The sequence below is a fragment of the Anabrus simplex genome, chromosome 3 (assembly GCF_040414725.1).
Source record: "Anabrus simplex isolate iqAnaSimp1 chromosome 3, ASM4041472v1, whole genome shotgun sequence".
In the NCBI taxonomy this organism is placed as follows: domain Eukaryota; kingdom Metazoa; phylum Arthropoda; class Insecta; order Orthoptera; family Tettigoniidae; genus Anabrus; species Anabrus simplex.
In genome coordinates, this window is record NC_090267.1 from 394,334,815 (window position 1) to 394,358,021 (window position 23,207).

The 23,207-nt window shown below is 41.0% G+C and overlaps 4 non-coding genes across 4 annotated transcripts; 2 read left to right on the plus strand and 2 right to left on the minus strand.

The window, feature by feature from the left end:
- Positions 1-12,097: 12,097 nt before the first annotated feature.
- On the minus strand, positions 12,098-12,171 carry TRNAN-GUU (transfer RNA asparagine (anticodon GUU)). Its single transcript has one exon. It is a non-coding gene; the product is annotated as a tRNA-Asn (tRNA).
- Positions 12,172-12,405: 234 nt separating this feature from the next.
- On the plus strand, positions 12,406-12,477 carry TRNAD-GUC (transfer RNA aspartic acid (anticodon GUC)). Its single transcript has one exon. It is a non-coding gene; the product is annotated as a tRNA-Asp (tRNA).
- Positions 12,478-18,560: 6,083 nt separating this feature from the next.
- On the minus strand, positions 18,561-18,634 carry TRNAN-GUU (transfer RNA asparagine (anticodon GUU)). The gene has a single exon. It is a non-coding gene; the product is annotated as a tRNA-Asn (tRNA).
- Positions 18,635-18,870: 236 nt separating this feature from the next.
- TRNAD-GUC (transfer RNA aspartic acid (anticodon GUC)) lies at positions 18,871-18,942 on the plus strand. Its single transcript has one exon. It is a non-coding gene; the product is annotated as a tRNA-Asp (tRNA).
- Positions 18,943-23,207: the final 4,265 nt, after the last annotated feature.

The window sequence follows — 23,207 nt, forward strand, 5'->3', positions numbered from 1 at the left end:
GACTCACCTCTACTCAGTTGATCTCCCGAGGCTGAGTGGACGTCATACATCAATTTCGATATCCGACGTCATGAATAGGCAGATACAGGTAAGCTGAAAATAATATTTAAAATTACTGCTTTAAGGGAAAAACAGTGTTTTGTAATGTAATGCGGAAACTTGTCTAATTCGGATTTTTTTTTGGTCCCTTAGGAAAGTGCTTTAGCAAATTTTACTGTATTAACACTAAACCTACACATATAATTAACATATACAGTATGTAAATACGGAGTATTAATATAGTACGATGATGATGATGAAAATGAAGCATAATAAAATGTGAATTATGAACCCACCAAATATGAAGCCTAAACCTACACAATTTTAAAAATATACAAACACGGAAAACATGATGATGAAAACGGTTGAATAAATAAACTACAGCCCACAGCAGTTCTCAAATAACGACACGCACGCTTAGCACCTTCAACAGTGCAACTGCAGCCTCCAAACGCTTTCCGCAGAATGGCGCGCTCTTTTGTTCAGTTGGATTGTTAGCAAACGAACAATGATTTTATACGAACGATGACGAACTTGGCTTCACGTGACCACTGTTTAGCACGAAGTGAGTAGCCTACTCACAAGTCAAGGATACCACAGCCAAAAACAGAAGAAAGCTGTATTTTCTCGAAAACCGTTTGAGTTAGGGAGGAAGAAAATACGTATGGTGTTTCTTCTAAACACCACCTGGTTGGGAAGTAGTCGTCTTGACAGACCAAGGACTTCAATGGTCTATATGTGCTACGGGTTTGTTTTTTAAACACCAGATACGTCACGAACGTTTATTTACATTCGTATGACATGGATTGCTGAAAGAAAATTAATTATTTTAAACAGGTGGTATTTTCGACGTTTTTCAGAGACAGAAACGTCATTAAATGTGTTTCTCTTATATTATAGAAGCTAAAACAGGGAGCTCGCAGTTGTGATGAACTGTGTTCTGTAAGAAATAAGTAAGTTCCCGAAAGATACTATATTTACACCGGTCTGTTTCCAACTCAACCTTGCCGTACGGGTGTGAATGCTGGGTGGACTCAGGATGTCTTATCCATAAGTTAGAAATAGTGGTGGAATAGTTAGTGTGAGTAGATGCCACCCCCGGAAGCTCGGATTCGATTCCCGGCTCTGCCACGAAATTTGAAAGGTGGTACGAGAGCTGGAATGGGGTCCACTCAGCCTCGGGAGGTCAGCCATCCTTGAAGTGATTTTCCGTGGTTTCCCACTTCTCCTCCAGGCAAATGTCGGGTTAGTACCTAACTTAAGGCCACGGCCGCTTCCTTCCCTCTTCCTTGTCTATCCCTTCCAATCTCCCCTCCCCCCCACAAGGCCCGCTTCAGCATAGTAGGTGAGGCCACCTGAACGAGTTACTGGTCCTCAACCCCAGTTGTATCCTCATGATCTAAAATCTGGCGCTCCAGGACACTGCCATTGAGGCTATAGAGGCGGGATCCCTCGCTGAGTCCAAGGGAAGAACCAACCTTGGAGGGTTAAGGAAAGAAAGAAAAAAAGAAAGAAAGAAAGAAAGAAAGAAAGAACAGATATAGAAGTAGCCAAAATGATCACTTGTACAAACAGGTGGAAACAATCGTAAGAAGGTATTCCGAATGAGGAGACAAAGTGTAAGTTAGGAATGAACTCGATCGACGAAGCGGTATGCATAAACTCGCATCGGTGGTGGAATAATGTGAGGTGGAGGAGGATATGTTACCTAGGAGAATAATGGACTCGGTCATGGAGGTTAACTGAAGTAGAGGGAGACCAAATCAACGATGGTTAGACCCAGTTCCTAATGATTTAAATATAAGAGGTTTTGAAGTAAGCAAGCCTTAGAGCTAGAAAGAGGTAGAGGATTGTAGGGCCGTTTAGTACTTTTACAGAGGCTTGCAGACTGAAAGCTGAAAGGCATCCCAGTCTATCCCATTATTTACCGACTTATTGCTTTTCAATTTTCTTTGAACAAAAAATGTTAATGCGGTTTATTGATATGTAATTTTAGATTTACAAAAATCTGTAAGTATATTGAGTGCTCAGCCCGGAGGCTGGTTTCGACCTCAACAGCTCCGCCATAAGCCGTCACATGTGGCTCAGGCATCACTGAAGAGGTGTACTAGGAAAATGATGAGTGAGGTAGTTTCCTGTTGCTTTCCTCACCGAGGCAGAAGTTGCTATTACAAATCAGTCTGTTAAGCTCACTGAAATGCCCGCACGAACCGACCCTCATTTTCACACCATTCATAACCGGGGCTGGCTGCATACGGAATGACATTACTAACATCACTCATACCTCGGTCACTTTCATGTTGTCAAAGCCAAGGGTCCAAGGTTAAGACAGAGACAGGTGAATGAAAGTAACAAATTTGTTCTAGCCCACACCAGAAGATTGTCCCACTAACTACTTCTACGGTTTTGGGAGAGGCTGAGGTGTCGGAATTTAATCCAGCAGGACTTCTTTTGCGTGCCAGTAAATCCACCGAACGAGGTTGACGTATTTGAGTACCTTCAAATACCACCGGACTGAGCCAGGATCGAACCTGCCAAGTTAGGGTCAGATGGCTCATCTGTCTGAGTCACTGAGCCCAGCAGACCAGAAGACATAGTGCAGTGTAAACACTAGATCTTGCCAGGAAAGGCATATACAAAAATCTATGAAATCATAAATGTGCGAAATAAGAGTAGCTTGGGAGTTAAAAGTCCTGCCAGGTTTGAGGGGAATAGCCTTATCTTCAAGGTGCATATACAAATAAACTACTTCACTGCTATGGTAGTTGAAAAGGAATAATTGTAACCCTAAAAATGAGTAAATTTCATCTGGCCGTGTCGACCGGCTCCATGGCTAAATGGTTAGTATGCTTACCGTTGGTTCAAGAGGTCTCACTTTCAATTTCTGGCCAGGTTGTCGATTTTAACTTCCACTTACTCTGGGTTGGGGGCTGGGTGTTTGTAGTCTTCATCATTAGATATCACCTTAGACAGTAGGTAGGGCCCTATCCTCCCGGACGCCCAGGTCGCCTATGAGGCGTCAATTTGAAAGACCTACATCAGACCTTTGCTGAGGCCATAAGCCATTATTATTATTGTTATTATTATCTGACTAGTAATAACAGTAGTATTTTTTTAATTTCGTGTGACTATTTCTAGCCGAGTGCAGCCCTTGTAAGGCAGACCCTCCGATGAGGGTGGGCGGCATCTGCTATGTGTAGGTAACTGCTTGTGTTATTGTGGTGGAGGATAGTGTTATGTGTTATGTGTGGTGTGTGAGTTGCAGGGATGTTGGGGATAGCACAAACACCCAGCCCCCGGGCCACTGGAATTAACCAATGAAGGTTAAAATCACCGACCTGGAATCGAACCCGGGAGCCTCTGAACCGAAGGGTAGTACGCTGACCATTCAGCCAACGAGTAATAACAGTAGTGGTAAACGTAGACATAACAGTACTAGTACCATTACTAGTAACCGTAGTAGCAATTATTTAGCCTTATTTCAGGGTCTGGGTGTTTAGATATAAATTACCATTCTTATGAAGCCTGGAATAAGAATCCTTTCTTACGTTTCAGCATTATGTATCTCCTTATAGAATGCCTCTTCACTATCATTACTTATTTCACTAGGAGTATAATGTCCTCAGGTATATTTTCCAGCTCATATTCTGTATCAGTTACTTTGCTGAAATAAAGCTAAATAATAATTTACTGTTGGCACTGATGCTATTTACGATGAATGGGATGTCCAATAACCCATGGATAATAACGCAGTTAGCAACTTCAAAACATAATCTCAACCACTCTCTGTTATCTCTGGAACTTGAGGGGTTGCGTGTTCGAATCACGTCCGGTTCACCAATATTATAGCGTATTCATTCTCATTATTGCAATCTATTTCCACTACTATTTAAATAATGAAAGTATCTCGACTTCATCCAAGACTCACTAACTCTTCTCTTATTATTTTATTACCTTCTTTTTTTTTTCTCTCTAGGAGAAACCACATCATATATTGTTTTACTGTCAACCAAGACATTGTTCTGCAAGGCAATACTGTCAACTCTTACCTCTACAAAGTCCCCAGTACTTTTATAACACCAGAATTCCACGATGCTACATAATGAATATGTCCATACAGAAGAATTTGTCAGTTTAGACATTCGTTTAGGGAATAAAAATATTACCTTACCATTTAAGGAGTAGAAATGCTATTATTACTTTTTCTTGCTCCAACATTCACCATAATGGCTTCACCACAGCTGCATAGTGCCATGCATGTCAGCCAGATAGCTGCTGTTTATCGCGCGTTCTTGATACTGCCATCTCTAGAGATTATGAAACTTATTTTTACAAGTTGCTTTACGTTGCACCGGCACAGATAGGTCTCACGGCGACGATGGGACAGGAAAGGGCTATGATTGGGAAGGAAGCGGCCGTGGCCTGAATTAGGGTACATACCTAACATTTGCCTGGTGTGAAAATGGGAAACCACGGAAAACCATCTTCAGAACTCGCACAACATCTCAAAACTTACATTCAGACTCGCCCACCATATCCCTCATTTACAATACTCTGCTATAATTGCCTTAAACTTAACCGTCACACCACCAGATGTGAAAATAAGACCCGCTGCAATAGGTGTGGTGGTCCTCACCTCCACTCCGAATGCAAGGTACCACGGGACCAGGCGACCTGCGCGAATTGCCACTTCAATCATACAGCATCGTTTCCTGGCTGCCCATATTTTAAGAAGCCAATCAAACAAAAGATTCGCAAGAACTCACATCTAAAATCATCCACAGAAACAAACAATCAAACTCACCCCAGCCTCCTCCCAACCCCCTTCATCAACATGCTCAATAACAATCTCCTACTACTCGTCCTCAGTCTACTTCAACACCAAATTCAACCCAATTCAGGCCTCCCTCGGTGGATCGAGTAGCCGAGACCCCGAAAAACCAAATCAGAACACCCCCCCTCCCCCAGTTAATCCCAGCCAAAATCCTAAGAACAACCAAGAAGTTGTCACTTCCTCAAACCACAAATACGGCCTTCTTAAATCACATTTAAACACCTACATGATGAAGCTCTGGTTTTCGGAGACGATGCGGTGCACACACTAAATGCTGCTCATAAACGATGCTTTCTTTCTAAATTTTCTAACATCCGCAGACATGTATCTATTCCAAAGAATAAGTTGTGACAATAATATACGATGCAAGCGTTGCGAACTTCCAAACGCAACGTTAAGATCGGATGAAACCTACATGGGTAACCTTACAGGCTAGTGCACATCGTATAAACACATATGCTCTGCTGGTCATTCTAAATTACGCCTTGAGCCTCCCGGACATCTACACACATAAAAACACACTTTCTCAAATATACTGTTTACTTTTCAAAACAAAATTCTTGTTCTCCTCAGAACTTATCTCGGTCGTAAAAGCAGACCATAGACTTTTAACATACCGAGTGAGTTGCCCGTGCGGTTAGGGGCGCGCAGCTGTGAGCTTGCATCCGGGAGATAGCGGGTTCGAATCCCACTGTCGGCGGCCCTGAAGATGGTTTTCCGTGGTTTCCCATTTTCACACCAGGCATATGCCGGAGCTTTACCTAAATTAAATCCACGGCCGCTTCCTTCCCAGTCCTAGGCCTTTCCTATCCCATCGTCGCCATACGACATATCTGTGTCGAAGCGACCTAAAGCCACTAGCAAAAAAAAAAAGTTATAACGAGAACCCATATGAAGGATTCAGTCTAACGAGACAAAGCTACGGTGACCAGATGTCCCCTTTTATCCGGATATGTGCTCCTTTTTAGGCTATTGTCCTTGGTCCGGGTGCATTTTTTTAAAACCCGAAATGTCTCTTTTCCACTGAAAGAGCTTATTTTGAGATAATCTGTTTTACTATTTCGTTTTTTAAATATTCTTCATTACGCGACGGCATCATCGATTCGTATCGATATAAAGAAATGAGATTACGGACATGCAGTACATGCTATTATTCTGTGCATGCCTTGTGTTACCCGTGGAGCAGAAATAGATTAAAGAAGGTGCGGGCTGGAATCGGTCTAACTACAAAATCAAAATTAATTTAAAACTTAAACTGAAGGTTATATTTTCAGAATTTCAAATTTTTTTTGTGGCAATATTGCAGGTACAAGTAACAAACATTAAACAAGATTGGGGAAAACCCAAGATTCAGAACCTTAACACTTTGGGCTTTAAGACCCTAATTTTACAATTTTACGAAAGGATGAGGTTATTATTTAATGAAAGGCAGAAATCCCCTAATTCAAAGAGCACTTGCTCCTAAAATTACAATATCTAGCCTTCCAGAGGCACTCTTTACAATTACCAAAACCTGAAAAGAGCTAACAGGCTCTCAGTTTCTCAAGCCTACTCAAGGCAACATCGCATGAAAATCTGATAATCTCTGGCCTGACAATGCACTATTTACAAAGAGAAATCTTATTATACAGAGGTATCTAGTACCCAACTTACAGGGCCTTAGTGAAAAAGAACAGGTTAAATAAACGACCCGAGTATAATTTGAATGAGGCGAAGACTGAGCTCCAAAAACTTAAAACCAATAGGGCGCTTGACCGACGAAACAGGGGCTATTCCCAAACTACTGAGGTAGCACGCATGGAAATCACTTTAATACATTGCAGAAACGAAAGGTTACAAAAACGTGGCACCTCAAACCAAAATGAAGGGGAGCTCGAGAGGGAAGATCACTCTCTATCCCCGATTTGCAGTTAAAGATTTTATGAAGTTTTTACATTAGCCGGCAGAAAGTTACTTTTTTTATAAAAGTAGGTTACATCGTGAACAATTCGGACCTTTCCCTCCGGTTAAACTGCGGAGATAGCAAGAAAGAATGCAGTTATGTGGCCATTACCTTGCAGATGTACTGCTGACCGATGAAAGAGGCCGCCCACCTCCTGCATTGACACACGCACTCAGTAAGATGACGATCAATTGGCCAAGAAACGTGCAAAGCCGCAGTTTATAAACCCTCAGGGAAGGTTCGAGATCATTCAGGAATAAATCAGCCACGCCCTCTTAATTTAATTGGTTACATCCAAAGTGAAGAAGAAATACGGGATTGGTTGGAAATTAATTACAAAAATTAGGGATTGGCTAGATTCAAAACTGGCGGAAGAAAAGGAATAATTGCCAACCCAAAAATAAATAAACATCAATCAGTTACAAAGACTTAGAAATACAAAACTTCTTTAAATAATAAGTTCTTTCACTTCGCACCAGGGTGCGTGATCATAGTTTTTAGTGGTGACATCTGTGGAAGAATGTCCAAACTTCTTGATGAATGTCAAACAAAACACGTAGAAATTCAATCAGGTTAGGAAACAGCACAATAAAAAAATTACTCAATATTTAGGTGGTGACATCTTCTGATTAAAGTTCCAAGTTGGTGTAGTTTCAGTTTCGCTGTTTCACCAATAGAGGAGTTCATTTACGCGCTAGTTTTGAATGCGCGGTGTTGAGGTGTACCTCCCGTTACACCTTGTATTGTGATAATAGACGCTATTTACCATTCTGTATATTCCATGCTTCTCTCTCAGCGATACCCCGTCAGAACACTGCTATGTTAATGTGCAACAAGCGACAGGAGATGACCGGGATTTGAAGGAAGCCTGTTTTAAATGGATGGCGTTGAAAAGTGATATTATGTTGACGTTGAAACACGTATTCTGTATTTAAAAGCTAAGTCTAAATTCTTTCAAATGGATGATGTGAAATATTTTGATCAGTTTTGCGATTTGAAACAATTCCTGATTGAGAGCAGTAACGACCCTGAATTTAACGAGTTAACTTGTAGTTAGAAATGGGCGAAGTAGTTCAATTCACGTAAGTCAGTTGAATGTATTTCAGAATACCTTTCTTTTTCCTGTATAAATATAATAATTTCGTGTGGCTATTTCTAGCCGAGTGCAGCCCTTGCAAGGCAGACCCTCCGATGAGGGCGGGCGGCATCTGCCGTGTATAGGTAACTGCGTATTATTGTAGTGGAGGATAGTGTTATGTGTGGTGTGTGAGTTGCAGGGATGTTGGGGAGAGCACAAACACCCAGCCCCCGGGCCATTGGAAGCAACCAATGAAGGTTAAAATCCCCGACCCTGCTGGGAATCGAGCCCGGTACCCTCTGAACCGAAGGCCAGTACGCTGACCATTCAGCCAACGAGTCGGACTCTTTTTCCTGTACCAGGGTGCAATGCAAATGTAGAAATTGACCTTAGCACAACGGACTGATAATAGGAACCATTTCAAAGTAGATTCTGTGAAAATCCTCTTAATGTTTCAATATAATCGAAAGCAAAGCCAAAACACCTGAAGGCAACTGAATCCTCAGAAATGTGCCAGCTAAACGTGTAAATAAGTTTCATTTTTTAAATTTTGTATAATATGGAAATTTGGTTTACGCATGTGAACATTAGAAAATATGTCTAAATTCAGACTCTCTATGGAGGACTTGTGTCCTCTTTTTCCCGGTATTGTTCTCTTTTTTAAATAGTTTTGTCCTCATTTTCATCTGTTTGCATCTGGTCACCTTAAACTAAGCTCACCTGCGTAAATGGAGTTACAATCAACAAACATAACAGTTCAACAACTCATTCAAGATATCGCATAATTGGCAACAGGTAACAGCACGTGACAAGTAGCACTGTCGTTCACTTGCAGTTGACAATAGACAAATGTTAGTGGACAGCTACGTGCGTGTACACAGCATCCAACTTCCCAGGGCGTGTTACTACTGGCTGTTCCGGGGTTACCCGTGGAGCAGAAAGAGGTTAAAGAAGTGCCGGTCTGAATGGGTCTATCTACAATATCAAAATCAATTTAAAACTTGAACTGAAGGCTATATTTTTTTCAGAAAACAACAACTTAACAATTTTCACTTGGTGAACATAAAACATATCAGGTACAAGGTACTCGTGGAATAAGATTAGGAAAATTTGAGATTAGTGACTTTTACAGGTCCTGGGCTTCAAGCCCGTTATTTCACAATTTCCAGAGCTCCCAGCTCAAATTTACAACTCAAAATAAGAACGAATTTAATCAAGGGCAGAAATCCCCTTGTTCAAAGTGCACTTGCTCCTAAAATCATTATATCTAGCCTTCCAGAGGCACTCTTTACAATTACAAAATTTGAAAAAGAGCTAACAGGCTCTCTCTTTCTCAAGTCCCCTCAAGGCAATATTGCATGAAAATCAGACTATCTCTGGCCTTACAAGGCACTATTTACTGATCTAAATATTATTACACAGATGTATCTAGTACCCAACCAACAGGGCATTAGTGAAATAGAACTGGTTAAATAAATGGCCCGAGTACAATTTGAATAGAGGCGAAGACTGTGCTCCACAAATAATAATTAAAACCTATAGTGCTCTCGGCCGATGAAACAGGGGCTATTCCCAAACTACTGAGGTAGTACGCATGGAAAGTACTTTAATACAGTGCAGAAATGAAAGGTTACACAAACGTAGGTACCTCAAACCAAGATGAAGGGGAGCTCGAGAGGTTACTTCACTCTCTATCCCCGATTTACAGTTAAAGATTTTCGAAGTTTTTACATTAGCCGAAAGAAGATTTACATTTTGGAAAAGTTGGTTACATAGTTAAAGATTCAGACCTTTCCCTCGGGTTAAGCTGTGGAGGCAGTTATTTGGCCATTACATTGTAGATGTTCTAGCTGCCGACGAAAGAGGCCGCCCGCCTCCTGCTTAACACACATACACTCAGATAGACGTCGATCAATTGGCCAAAAAACGTGAAAATCCGCATTTTACAAACCCTCAGTGAAGGTTCGAGATCATTAAAGACTAAAAAAGCCACACCATCACAATTTTATTTGTAGATTCAAAAGTAACACTCAAATCGAAGAAGAAGGCTGTGATAGGTTGAAAACTAATTACAGAAATTTGTGATTGGTTAGATTCAAAACTGGCGGAAAGAAAAGGGAACCATTGCCAACCCAAAAATAAATGAACATTAATTAGTTACAAAAACCTAGAAATACAAAACTTCTTTAAATTATAAGTTCTTTCACCTTGCACCAGGGTGCATGGCCATAGATTTTAATAGTGTCATCTGTGGAAGAATGTCCAAACTTCTTGATGTATAGCAAACAGAACTAGTAGAAATTCATTCAGTTTAGCAAACTTCACAATAACAAAATTACATCATATTTCTGTGGTGACATCTTCTGAGTAAAGTTCTAAGTCGGTGTAATTTCAGTTTCACTATTTTACCAATAGAGGGTTCATTTAGGCGCTGAATTTGAATGCGCGGCGTTGGGGTGTACCTCCCGGTACACTGGTGATTCATTGAACTTCCCCGGTGTTTTGTTTACTGTCGGCAACTACTTCAGAATTCTCAGTTAGCCTACTCCTAGATTGTAGATTCAGGATAGTGAAATACATTTATACAAAATAGACGGGGATGTCATATCTCTCTTATCAGAATACACAGCAGAAAAGGAAGTAGAATTTTGCAGTAGAATAACAACTAGAAATATTCAGTGATATATGGCAATAATGTCCGCCTCTCTGGTGTAGTGGTTAGTGTGATTAGCTGCCACCCCCGGAGGATCTGCCACGAAATTTGAAAAGTGGTACGAGGGCTGGAACGGGGTCGACTCAGCCTCGGGAGGTGAGCTGAGTAGAGGCGGGTTCGATTCGCACCTCAACCATCCTGAAAGTGGTTTTCCGTAGTTTCCCACTTCTCCTCCAGGCAAATGCCGGAATGGTACCTAACTTAAGGCCACGGCCACTTCCTTCCCTCTTCCTTGTCTATCCCTTCCCATCTCCCCATCCCCCGCAAGGCCCCTGTTCAGCATAGCAGGTGAGGCCGCCTGGGCGAGGTACTGGTCATCCTCCCAAGTTGTATCCCCGACCCAGAGTCTGAAGCTCCAGGGCACTGCCTTTGAGGCAGGAGAGGTGGGATCCCGCGCTGAGTCCGAGGGAAAAGCCGACACTGGAGGATAACCAGATTAAGGAGAAGAAGAAGAAGAAGATGATATGGCAATAATAGGATTTCATACAGGAAATAGCGACAAAATTTGCCAATTTATAATATCCAGTTTTACAGATGTGATAAATTACACTGATATTAATGAACTATGTGGCCATTTTAGCACATATTTCAACAAATTCGTCCTCCTTTCATTTATTGCGTGTTATATGTTAAAGGCTTCCATTTAAAACAATGGATGCTCAAAATATTTGTAAAATATAGTATTTGCCAATTTGCTAATACTGTTTGCGCGAAAGTGATAACGAATTATATTTTCAAATATAGCTCATCAGTGTTACGTTGAATCACTGCTTGGTTTAGGTGATATCCATGAAGTCGTAATTCGCAGCCTGGCAGCGAAGATAGACAAATCTTTTTCGGTCTGAACAATAAAAGGGAATCGTTATGTGCGCATAGTATGTACTTAGGAATTTCATCATTATACCAAACTCTATAATAATAATAATTAATTCTCCTTATATCACTTACATTTATTTTCACTGACGCCCACTCTCAATTTAACCTTCAACATTATCAAACAGACATGATTTTTTCGCATTATTTTACGTTCGATATCGCGAAAAGGAAAGAAACTTTCGCTTAATTTCGCGAAATAGGGCTGACACCATCGCTTCAATTCCGCTTTAATACTTTTCTAAAGTTATTCATAAAAAGTGTAATTCGTGAGCTTTGTGAATTATATGTGAAAGATAGCTAAATAAAGAGAAATAATGTTGATAATAATTCATGTATCTACCCTCTGTACTGCAGAGAAGATGGTCTTATTCTCCCTGAGCAACAAAATGGGAGTAGGTATAGGAGGTAAGGAGAAATTTACGTGGTCAAAGCCAAGAAAAAAGGGTTTTGGATTTGACTCTTCTTAACCTACTTCCAGATCAAACCACTCTTCTTTATTGATATCTACTAAACGACATCCCAAATATTATTTCAATGTAATTTGAAGATTTCATTCCATAACGACGAGCAATTCATATGAGAATATCATTATTAACTGGCGTTTGAAAATTGCTGCGCCCCCAGGTGGGCTCGAACCACAAACCTTCCGGTTAACAGCCGAACGCGCTAGCCGATTGCGCCACGGAGGCATCATGCTGGTGGTGATCGTTACCATATTACGTTACCGAGACTTCAACGTGAATGGTGTTTCAACAAGATTTTCCTGTGAACGATACATAGAATGTAAGTAGATCTGATGGTAGGGTATCAACTTATGAGTCCTTGGAAAGACCCAGAGATAAGTTTCTCCACTATCTACTACTCGGCACCAAGCTCGTTATGTACTGTTCCTAATAGCATCTGCCGTCAGACGTATTAGAGCGTCCTCGGTAGTATAGTGGTCAGTATCCCCGCCTGTCACGCGGGAGACCGGGGTTCGATTCCCCGCCGGGGAGGATATTTTTGAAGCGTAAATATGTGACATTGCCGGAATGAAAGTCTAGAGCCAAGAAGCACTTGCTGTGTTAGCGCCAATCCCGTTATAATTGTTTCAATGTAATTTGCGTATTATACTGTATAAATTATTCTTACGTATACTTTTCTCAGAAACAAACGAACTTTGTTTGGATTTCTCATGTTCTGAAACTATACAATAATCGACGATCGTTTTTGCAAAACCTTGCAACTACAAAAAGTAAAATTTTCAGGAAACACATTTTATTGATTATCTTCCAAAAGAGTCCGCCTCTGTGGTGTAGTGGTTAGTGTTCGGGTTCGATTCCCGGCTCTGCCACGAAATTTGAAATGTGGTACGAGGTCTGGAACGGGGTCCACTCAGCCTCGGGAGGTCAACTGAGTAGAGAAGGGTTCGATTCCCTCCTCAGCTATCTTCGAAGAGGTTTTCTGTGGTTTCCCAATTCTCCCCCAGGCAAATGCCAGGATGGTATCTACAGTAACTTAAGGCCTCGGCCGCTTCCTTCCCTCTTCCTTGTCTATCCCTTCCAATCTTCCCATCCTCCTACAAATCTCCTGTTCAGCATAGGTGAGGCCGCATGGGCGAGGTACTGGTCCTCTTTACCAGTTGTATTACCCTGAACCAAAGTCTCACGCTCCAGGGTCGGTTTTTCCCTCGGTCTCAGCGAGGGATCCCACCTCTACCGCCTCAAGGGCAGTGTCCTGTAGCTTCAGACTCTGGGTCTGGGAATACAACTGGGCAGGATGACCAGTACCTCGCCCAGGTGTCCTCACCTGCTATGCTGAACAGGTGCCTTGTGGGGGGATGGGAAGTGTGAAAGGGATAGACAAGGAAGAGCAATTTTTACTTTTCTGTAATTTCTGTCTGTCTGTCTGTCTGTCTGTCTGTCTGTCTGTCTGTCTGTCTGTCTGTCTGTCTGTCTGTCTGTCTGTCTGTCTGTCTGTCTGTCTGTCTGTCTGTCTGTCTGTACACGCATAATTGGAAAACGGCTAAAGAGAATTTAATGAAAATCGGAATACAAAGTCGAGGAATAAGTCGCTACAATCTAGGCTATAAATAATTTTATTCACGCTGATTGAAATGGTACTTTAGGGGAAGGCCAAAACTTTAATTTTCAAGTATTTATGTTATTAGTGGTCCTATCTTAATAAAAATTGATATGCGAAGTCTGGGAATAAATCGCTGCAATCTAGGCTATAAATAATTTTATTCACGCTGAGTGCAATGGTCCTATCTCAATGAAAATTGGTATGCAAAGTCGGAGAATGAGCCACTACAATCTAGGCTGTCAATCATTTAATTCACGCTGAGTGAAATGGTAGTTCAGTGGAAGATCTAAAATGTAATTCTCAAATATTTATATTATCATTGGTCGTATCGTAAAATACTACATCACTAAAGGTATATGGAATTAAATTTCCGACCATTTATCTGTTATACATTTTTACCGTACCGGCTATGATAACACAGATATTCATGAAGTTGTATTTTTGTTGCTAAGTCAATATCAACGCCGAGCCACAAGAAAATGGGTTAACAGAATTTAATGAAAATCGGTATATAGAGTCGGGGAATAATAAACTACAGTCTAAGCTATAAACAATTTTATTCACCCTGGATGAAATTGTAGTTTAGGGCAAGGCGCCTAAAATGTAAATTTTAAATACCTATGTTATTGGTCCTATCGAAAAGTACTACATAACAAAAGTTATAGAGAATAAAATTTCCGGTCATTTATGTTTTGTTCAGTTTTAAGGTACCGACTATGATAAGAGTGGTATTTCAGAGTCGGAAGAAAACTAAATGTAAAGCCCTGCAATATCGAAAGCGTATAACATTGATCAACATAAACATTACATTGACCTTTGTTTGTTGTGATGTTCTTTGTCTTTTATGCTGCCTCTCAACTCCGATATAGAGCGTTCCAACCTTAAATTGCAGTACAGCAGTAATGGGATAATTCCGTCTCTTTCCTTCTCCCGTGTTTTGCGGGTAGCGCTGTCCTACTCTAATGCAGCGGGTTTGCCAAATATCCGTAAATCAGAATGTTATCGTTTAAAATGGGTGAATATCATGTTGTGTACAGAATTTCAAGACGCATTTGATGCCGTTAACAAAAAAAATGTAAAAAAATAATTTAGTGTGAAAATGCCAATATAATGGAAAGTTTCGCCAAATGCAAAATCTTCATTGCATAGAACTTATCATGTCATAACTCCTATTTTATATTCATAATTTTCCTAATTTTTTCACTGCTGGTAAAGAAACATTTCAGCTCGATGTAGATAAGTTTATTTTTACATTTAAAAAATAACAAAATGCAGTTATATGCGTTTATTTTCAGTCATGTTCCGGGAATTTTATGTGCAGGCACGAAAAAGTCAGTCGCTGGCCAGCGCCTTTCCTATTGAATTTACATGGGGGGGTCAAAGCGAGGCAAATGGTCTTCAGATATGGAAGTTATTTTTAAAACAATCCCGAAGTTCTTATCTTGCTTAGTTCTTAATTTGTGATAGGAAGAATATATCCTTGAATTTTGGTTTCGCGCGTGACTCGGCTGGCTGGCTGGCTGTCTGGCTGGCTGGCTGGCTGAAGTACGGTAATGATCTCCCAAATATGAGCTTTTAACATTTCCAGACAGTCGCATGCAGTGCAGTGCTCATTTCGTCAGTAGTATGTATAATAGTGATTAAATACATATCAGTGACATATATACAATTCTTGAGGGCAAGTGTATTTCGTTTGTGTGGTTCGTGAGTTCGTGCTCGTGCGTGGGGATCTAATTTCTAAGAAAAAGTGCAGAAGGATCATGGCGTGGTTAAAGCAAAGCAAACGGTCTTCGGATATGGAAATTATTTTTAAATCATACCTCAAGTCTTTATCTCGTTATCTCTTAATTTATGACAGGGAGAACGTCTCGTTTGTTTACGTTTCACGAGTGACTCGGCTGGCTGAGCTGTTAAATATACTGACAGCCGTGTGCAGTGGTGTTCATTTAATCAGTATTATAAGATTGATTATATAAAGATCAGTGATATATATATATAATATTTAATGGCATGTGGCCTCCGAGGAGGCCGAGTGCAGGTCTTTCGAGTTGACGCCACATAGGCGACCTGCGCGTCTATAAGAATGTGGCCCTACCTGTGATGAATTCTAATGCTGAAGACGGCACACACACCCAGCCCCCGAGCCATTGGAATTAACCAATGAAGGTTAAAATCCCCGACCCGGGCGAAAATCGAACCCAGGGCCTTCTGGACCAAAGCCCAGCACGTTAATCATTTAAGCCATGGGGCCGGACAAGATCAGTAATAAATGTATAGTTCTTGAGGACAAGTGGATTGTGTTTGTTGTGTTTGTGTAGTCTGTGTTGTTGTCAGTTTGTGCTCTTGCGGGGGGTTATTAGTTCGAAGAAAAAGTGCAGAAGGATGTACAATGGATCGTCAACTTAAAAAGAAACGTTCCGTAGGTAAACTCAGGGGAAAAGAAAGCAATATTATAATGAGTGTCCTGGATTATTTTTTAAAGACTATGACTATGAGCAGCGCAGTCAGTGAAACAGCTAAAGCTACAGGTTGTTCCGAAAGAACAATCTATGCTATAAGGAAGGAACACACACACATGGTCCTTTGCGAACTCCCGCAAAAAAAGCAAAAAAAGAGAAGGACGGCAGAAAAATGCAAGGAAAATGCGGGTAATGAACATGGTTTTGTTCATAATGCTGAACTAACATTTTTATGCCTTAAAAACATAAGACAATTGGGCAAATTACGTGAACGAAGTAAAGAAAAATGAAAGAGATTTGTGGAAAGCAGACGAATTACAGGACGATGTCGACGATGAAAATTTTTTAATACGACTTTCTTCATCGTCCGTATCATCCTCAAGTTCATCTCCCGAAGCCGGTTCATCCAACGCGGGAACATCAGGCCTTGCAGAAAGGATAGAAGGTGTACGCCCAATGTCTGAGAGCAACGCCAGTGATTAAGGTACGTTGTATTTATTTTACCACCCTACAAATATTAATTTATGAATGAATGAAGTTAAAATTACAAAATTACAAACGAAAAATGTGGAACTGTGACGCTCTGTTTGAGTCACACTCGAGCGTGATCTTCACGAGTCGATTTCGCAACAGCGCGCTCCCTCTACGCTGTACTGCAATTTAAGGTTGGAACGCTCTTGTTCTGCGTTCCGAGTATAACAGCCTGACTGAATACTGGCGGGAAATAGACGGGGAGTTAGAAAGCTTTCTTCTTTAGCATGTCATTCCTCTGATACAGCAGGTACATAACACACTGGTTCATCATAGTATTCCAGATATTCGATCCCTACTCTGACGCGCTGTTTTGAATGAGCAGTCGGCTTACTTAAGCCAGAGGCTCACTTAGTAGAATAGTAGTAGTAGTAGTAGTAGTAGTAGTAGTAGTAGTAGTATGGCCTGGTCCAGAACAACAATTAGGGCTATTCCAAATTATAGCAACACAATTCACTAAATAACTAACAATTAAACCCTGAAAAGAGCTGTTTCTTAAGAAAAGCTTCTTCCTCTTCACTTTTATTAAATTCTACATTCATTTTATTCAAAATTAACAGTGAAGAGGTTTCTCCTCTGGCTTGGAGGAAAAATTTGCCTCAAAGTCAGATAGATTTTTCCGCCGCCAGTGTAGTGAATTGATACTTTCCGACTCATCGCGTACTCCTAGGAAACAGATCAGTAAAAGGGCATGGGTTTTGCTCTGGGGGTCGCCACTATTCGAACCCCTCCCCGCAGAAAACGACGAGGAGTGTTCACGGCTCACGGCAGTCTGCGGTTTGGTCATACCAGCTCTGAAATTGTGGATTGTTAGATCGGCAGCTTAATCCTGTTCATTAAAAGTGAGAAGATGTGTGGTTTTTCATTTGTTCGAATATTTCACATGGAAGTATTCCTTTTTAATCGCGCCATTCCTACTGACGTCATTGATATGTTCATTTCAGTTGGGAAAACCACTAAGAAAGTCTTTCTGAGGATGTAAAAAGGCAGGTAGAGAGTGTCTACAATTATATAATGAAATCTCCCCAACCTGATTGTGACTGATGATATGCAAGCGCCAGTATTCGGGAGATAGTAGGTTCAAAACCCACTGTCGGCAGCCGTAAGATGGTTTTCCGTGGTTTCCCATTTTCACACCAGGGGGGCTGTACCTTAATTAAGGCCACGGCCGCTTCCTTCCCAGTCCTAGCCCTTTCCTGTTCCATCGTCGCCATACGACGTACCTGTGTCGGTGCGACGTAAAGCCAATAGCAAAAGAAAAAAAATGCAAGCGGGTCTACAATTCCCTTGAAATTTTCGCTTAATTTCGCGAAATAGGGCTGACACCATCGCTTCAATTTCGCTTTAATCATTTCCTAAAGTTATTCATAAAAAGTGTAATTCGTGAGATTTGTGAATTGTATGTGAAAGATAGCTAAATAAAGCGAAATAATATTGATAATAATTGATTATTCCTTACGCAATCGTGATTAGAAATATAAAATAGCCTTAATCAAGATTACTCCATGAATTTCGCTGCATTTTCGCACTTATAGCAAAATAAGTAAATTTCGCTTTAAACTAGCGTTGTCGGTTTTATTCGCGAAAAGAAAATCACTCATTTCTTAACCAGAATCAAATGATTCGTCAAGATATTTCAAAATCACTACAAAATACCTTTTGTCGCCTTTATCGTTAATGCGAAAAAGTCATGCCTCTACGCATGGTGACTGAATTGTATTAACCCTCATGGAATGATACTCTGTTTTCTCTACTGCAGAGAAGATGGTATTATTCTCCCTGAGCAACAAAATGGGAGTAGGTATAGGAGGTAAGGTAAATTTTACGTGACCAAATCCAAGAAAAATTTGTTTTGGTTTTGACTCTTCTTATCATGCTTCCAGACCAGACCAGACCACTCTTCTTTATTGATATCTACTAAACAAAATGTCAAACATTATTTCAATGTAATTTGAAGATTTCATTCATAACGACGAGCAATTCATTTGAGAATATCATTATTAACTGGCGTTTAAAAATTGCATCGCCCCCGGGTGGGCTCGAACCACCAACCTTTCGGTTAACAGCCGAACGCGCTAGCCGATTGCGCCACGGAGGCTATGCTCTGCAATAGGTCATTAAGATATTACGTTACCGAGATGTTAACGTGAATGGTGTTTCATCAAGATTTTCCTGTGAACAATACGTTAAATGTAAGTAGATCAGGTGGTAGGGTATAACAACGTATGAGTCCTTGATAAGACCCAGAGATGAGTTTCTCCACTATCTACTACTCAGCACCAAACACGTAATGTACTGGTGCTAAGAGCATCTGCCGTCAGACGAGCTAGAACGTCCTCGGTAGTATAGTGGTCAGTATCCCCGCCTGTCACGCGGGAGACCGGGGTTCGATTCCCCGCCGGGGAGGACATTTTTGAAGCATAAATATGTGACATTGCTGGAATGTAAGTCTAGAGCCAAGAAGCACTTGCCGTGTTAGCGCCAATCCCATTACAATTGTTTCAATGTAATTTGCGTATGATACTGTATAAATTATTCTCAAGTATACTTTTCTCAGAAACAAACGAACTTTGTTTGGATTTCTCATGTTGTTTACATGGATAAAGTTTTGAAAATATACAATAATTGACGATCGTTTTTGCAAAACTCTGCAACTACAAAAAGTAAAATTTTCAGGAAACACATTTTATGGATTATCTTCCAAAAGAGTCCGCGTCTGTGGCGTAGTGGTTAGTGTGATTAGCTGTCACGCCCGGGTTCGATTCCCGACTCTGCCACGAAATATGAAAGGTGGTACACGGTCTGGAACGGGGTCCACTCAGCCTCGGGAGGTCAACTGAGTAGAGAAGGCTTCGATTCCCTCCTCAGCCATCCTCGAAGTGGCTCCGTGGTTTGCTAATTCTCCCCCAGGCAAATGCCGGGATGGTACCTACAGTAACTTAAGGCCACGGCCGCTTCCTTCCCTCTTCCTTGTCTATCCCTTCCAATCTTCCCATCCCCCTACAAGGTTCCTGTACAACATAGAAGGTGAGGCCTCATAGGCGGGGTACTGGTCCTCTTTTCCAGTTGTATTACCCTGACCCGAAGTCTCACACGCCAGGGTCGGTTTTTCCCTCGGACTCAGCGATGGACCTCCCCTCTACTGGCTCAAGGGCAGTGTTCTGTAGCTTGAGACTCTGGATATGGGGATACAACTGGGCAGCATGACCAGTACCTCGCCGAGGCGGCCTCACCTGCTATGCTGAACAGGGGCCTTGTGGGGGGATGGGAAGTGTGGAAGGGATATACAAGGAAGAGGGAAGGAAGCGGCCGTGGCCTTAAGTTAGGTACCATCCCGGCATTTGCCTGGAGGAGAAGTGGGAAAACACAGAAAACCACTTCCAGGATGGCTGCGGAAGGAATCGAACCCCCCTCTTCTCAGTTGACCTCCCGAGGCTGAGTGGACCCCGTTCCATCTCTCGTACCACTTTTCAAATTTCCTGGCAGAGCCGGGAATCAAACCCGGGCCTCTGGTGGTGGCAGCTAATCACACTAACCACTACAGCACAGAGGCGGACTCTGTTATAATGTTACAATAACTAACTCGTGAGATCGTGATTAAACTCTCAATAGGGATTAATTAAACAGTTATCTGGATGACCGAATGCGATTTTAGACTAACAAACTTCACTTCATTTCTTCCATAATTTGATGCAAAGATTAGCTTTTAGAACTAAACATTTGTATCGGTTTTTGATATACCTCCTACATATACATGCATACATTATCATTATAGACTGTTATGCCTTTCAGCGTTCAGTCTGCATGCCTCTGTGAATTTACTAAACGTCGCCACAATCCTCGATTTGCAACTAGTGTTGTGGCCTCATTTAGTTCTGTACCTCTTATCTTTAAATCGTTAGAAACCGAGTCTAACCATCGTCGTCTTGGTCCACCTCTACTTCTCTTACCCTCCATAGCAGAGTCCATTATTCTCCTAGGTAACCTATCCTCTTCCATTCGCCTCACATGACCCCACCACCGAAGCCGATTTATGCGTACAGCTTCATCCATCAAGTTCATTCCTACAAGTTCATGCGGATAATTGTTTATACTTCAGAGTCTGAAAAAAGGAAAGCAGAGGAATTTTCCATTGTCTATAGTAAAAAATTCAAACAGCGTACCGTATTTGCTTTTTAAACAAATAGTACAGTTTGTAGTCTCCAGTTTTTCAGTGTCCTACGAGAATATCCCCGAATAGCTGTTGCGCTCACGTTTACTTTTTAATAGTTCGTGGTGGTCACTAAAACAAATTATTTCATCATTTTGAATTTTCCTTTGAGTAACTGCATTTGCAAAACTCTGACCCAGAAGCACAAGAATAAGGCTCGCAAAGAGAACCTCAAACGCGATGAAAACTCAAGAGTGCATATTTCTCACCAATATAAAAACAATGAAAAAAACGTGTACCTGTTTCATTAAAAATGATCTACTTTCATAGAGAAATATTTAAAGACGGCATAGTTTTATAGATTAAATTCAACTGTTTCATTTTCCAAGGGCTTGATTTCCTAATAGTACTGACTAAATGGCTTGAATTTTGAAACCATATGTAGGCTACTGTTTAAGATAGTCAAGTTCCATGTTATTCCCGCGAGAAGGGGGTTAAACTCGACTACCACCTTCGCCCCGGGTACGGCCTTGTCAACGGCACAGAGTTGCTCTCTTTAGGAATCTTGCTTTGACCTATTCTATTCTGTCAATCGATCTATCAATGATCTGCATTTAGGGTTGCCAACCAGGTGCCAGATTCCCTATTAGTTATTTACCAACAATATTCATAAATGACTTCAAAGCACAAAAAAAAAATATGGAACATCCCTAAAAATCCCTAATTCCTCTTCCTATAAAAGAATATTTGTTCCGTTTTTCCTTTTAAATTCCAATTTTATCTTCATCTACTGGCCTTTCTTACCTTTAAATTTTCCACTCAAGCGTATTAGTCTACTACTGTCATTCCATGTCATCTCTCCACCGACAGTTCGAAACATACCGCTTAGACGAGCAACTCGTCTCCTTACTCCCAAGTCTTCCCAGCCCAAAGTTTGCAACATTTTCGTAACACTACTCCTTTGTCGGAACAAATCGTGCTGCTTTTCCTTGGATCTGTTTCAGTTATGTTTTATTCTGTTCATATCATTGACTGCATGTTTGTCCCACACGATGACGGTATCGCAGGCAACAACCGGCGTTATGACTGTTTCTAACAGTTTCATTGCAGTGGGGAGGGAAAGCATGATTAGATTCTTTATGCCATATATAACCCTGACTGCTGCAGCTGTTCTGTCTTGTACAGTGAGGGACATAAGTATTCATACAGGTGGGTTTATATGGAAAAAGATTGTATTAGAATTAATCATACAAGAGAACGTAATTAATTAATGAACACTTGTTTATTAACATCTCGATTTAAACAAATACATACAAAAAATCATCACAAAATCTGTCCATAATTCGAGATTTTTCCGACACCTGCAGCTATCATGGAGCCCCATATTATGCGACGCCCCTTCCATGCTTCACGGTAGCCTGGATATTTTTTAATGTCGAGCTCAGCATTAGGCTTTCTCCAGACCAATACTCGCCCATAATTGTGAAATATATTAAATTACTTCAGTCACTAATAAAATTCAGTCCCAAAATCCATTAGCTATTCCAACATTGGTAAACTGCAATTGAATTTTCTTTCTAATGTAGGTTTTCTTTCTGGGGACACTAGCTTTATACTCCACGCGATGAAGGATTCTTCTGATGGTCCTACTTATGACTGGTTTACTATAATGTTCTTCTACATGGGATTTTATTTCCGTCGCACTTATCTTCGGATTCTTTATGACTGCTTTCACTACCATCCTACTATTTCGAGTCCTCAGGCTGTATGGTCGGCTTGATCTTTCGCTGTTTCCAAGGGTTCTGTTCGTTTTAAATCGCCGTTGGACACTTGAGACTGTAGCACGGCTTGTATTACTACATCTGCTATTTCAGAATATGATTTATTTTGATTATGATGCCGTACCATAACCTCTCTCTCGGCAACCGTAGTTCCCTTTAAGTCTTGCGCACCATTCAGATAACAATACCAGCTTGTACCTGTACCGGTGCTGTGCACTACTTATCGACGTCTTGTTAACAACTGCTGGGCACTGGTACAAACCAGATATATGAATACTTTTGTCACTGGGTTAATCCAGACTAATTACGTATTTCGTTATTACTTAAAAACTTTTTCCGTGTATTCATATTGTGTCGTGTACGATGTCTTGTGATGAATCGTCTCCGTTTATGTGTTAGTGATCTGAACTGTGTACATATGACAATTAGCAAGTTCGTGTTGATATTAGGCTGCATGAATGCTCATATCCCCCACTGTACGTGGTGACTGAAGGACGTTATGGTGGGTTGGAGTGTGACGCTTAGGTATTTCAATTTTTTCATGATTTCTAACCCTAGCATTACCAAGGTAAAATCTGTCACTTGGATACCTAAGGGGGGAGGGGGGGGGCAAAATTGACCCGCTATTATTTTCATCTCTAATGAAGTTTTTAATATACAATTCCTGTAATATTACAGTATTGAGATAAGTTAACAATGACTGCACTCACAAACAACAACAAAAACAACAACAAAGAGAA